Here is a 2,113-nt window from a genome sequence, read left to right on the forward strand (position 1 = left end):
AACCCAAGTTGTGCCTTAACCTAACCCACGTTGTGCCTTAACCTAACCCACGTTGTGCCTTAACCTAACCCACGTTGTGCCTTAACCTAACCCACGTTGTGCCTTAACCTAACCCACGTTGTGCCTTAACCTAACCCACGTTGTGCCTTAACCTAACCCACGTTGTGCCTTAACCTAACCCACGTTGTGCCTTAACCTAACCCACGTTGTGCCTTAACCTAACCCACGTTGTGCCTTAACCTAACCCACGTTGTGCCTTAACCTAACCCACGTTGTGCCTTAACCTAACCCACGTTGTGCCTTAACCTAACCCACGTTGTGCCTTAACCTAACCCACGTTGTGCCTTAACCTAACCCAAGTTGTGCCTTAACCTAACCCACGTTGTGCCTTAACCTAACCCAAGTTGTGCCTTAACCTGCTCTGTAATTGGCATATGACACGTTACATTAATCCAGTGTTGTCTAACCACAACCCTCTGAATATAGTTCGCTACTCGCACCGCCCACCCTCTTGTGTATCGTTTCATGTTCAACACTTCGCAAGTGTTGCTTACTTTTTACATGCTCCCGCTGTACACTGTAATGTGGACGACTGCAGGATGTACATCGCCCCCACCCTCCCCCCTGCCTTCGCACGCTGGTCGTTCAGGTGCTTGCGTGTTCAATGCCCTTCGCAGCTGTTCACTGGCATTCGCATGTCGAAGCGCTCAGTCTACGTCGTGGTACGGCCTGTGTCCACTGTCCGCTGATGTCGTAAGCTTAACCCTCACATTGTACTGCACATAGGTCCGTATGTACTGCATGATACGCTGTGGCACATGTGTGACCGTACAACGACTGCGCCCAACAACAGCGAACCATACGGTCCAAATGTTGTGCACTCAGCCACGTGCCGTCTCCCCATAACAGCTACATTGCAGTGTGGTACGCCATAGAGACGTGTGGGATTAACGGACGCCCTGGATGGCGATCAGCATGAGCCGTCTGTTGATGTAGTGGCGCGTGTATTCAAACGTAGTCGTCTCTTCTCACACAGTGTGATAGCATGGTGCACCGCGTTCCACATCTGCGACATGGTACAGATGCTGGTTGACAGTCGGTCTCGTAATGGACATCGCATACGTAGGGGGCCACCTCCCACGTGTTCTCTAGTCGTGCACATTTTGTTGCGTGTATGTGGGCAGACGTAGTGTGTCGTGACACCTAACAGACAGGTATGCAATAATCGTTGCATTTGCAAACTGGGATGGACGTCTACGTTTGCTGGTGACGTTACGCAAATGAACAACTGGTAAACCCATTGTGGTGCGGTTGTTGTTGCTGGAGGTAAATCAGTAAGGGCAAATCTGTGTGTGAAGCGATACGCGGCGGTGGCTGGGTGGGACCGTCCCCGGCCGGTGAGGGGGGGCCGCCCGGCGTGCTGGCCGCGCGGTGCGTGGGCGCACGCGCTACAGCCGGCTGGTGGGGGCGCCCAGTGGCAGGCGCGCCGGCCGACGGACGCGGCAGGCGGCGCAGCTGCGCGCCGGGGCACCCTGCGCGCGGCGCCGGGCGGCCAAAGTGGGTCCTCGCGGGCCCGGTGCGAAGCGCGGTGGACATCTGCAGTGTGCTGGTCCGACTGAGGACTGTGTGCGTTGAGGATGCGCCGCCGCCCGGCACTCGGCGCCGCGACGCCGTCTGCTGCTCGGTCGCCCCAGCGGTTCTCGCTGGTGGTTTGTATCGCAGTTGTGCAGACGTGTTGGCACGTGCGCTGTGCTGGGAGAGTTCGCTTCGGCACCCACGTGGGGCCTTTGCCCTTCTGTGGCGCTGGCGTTGGAGCTGCCGGTCACCGTAGGTGGCGCGTGTTGTCTCCCGCCGGCAATGCCACGACAGCACGCTCCCGGGCCTCTGTCGGCAGCGGCAAGCTCAGTTGGGAGCACGGGTGGTCGCACCTAAAGCGTCTACTCGCCTAACTCCGGGCGATTGCGCCTCTCTCGAACCCGACCAAGTACTTAGGACGGCGCTGCGCGCCGCCGGGACCTGAGAGGGTTTCGAGGTGTATTGTGCAGGGGAGCTCAGCCTCCTCCTGTTTGCAGAATAATTGAGCGGACGCTTGCGTGTTCGCGCGGGCCCCTGG

This window comes from Schistocerca cancellata, unplaced genomic scaffold (assembly GCF_023864275.1).
Source record: "Schistocerca cancellata isolate TAMUIC-IGC-003103 unplaced genomic scaffold, iqSchCanc2.1 HiC_scaffold_617, whole genome shotgun sequence".
NCBI lineage: Eukaryota > Metazoa > Arthropoda > Insecta > Orthoptera > Acrididae > Schistocerca > Schistocerca cancellata.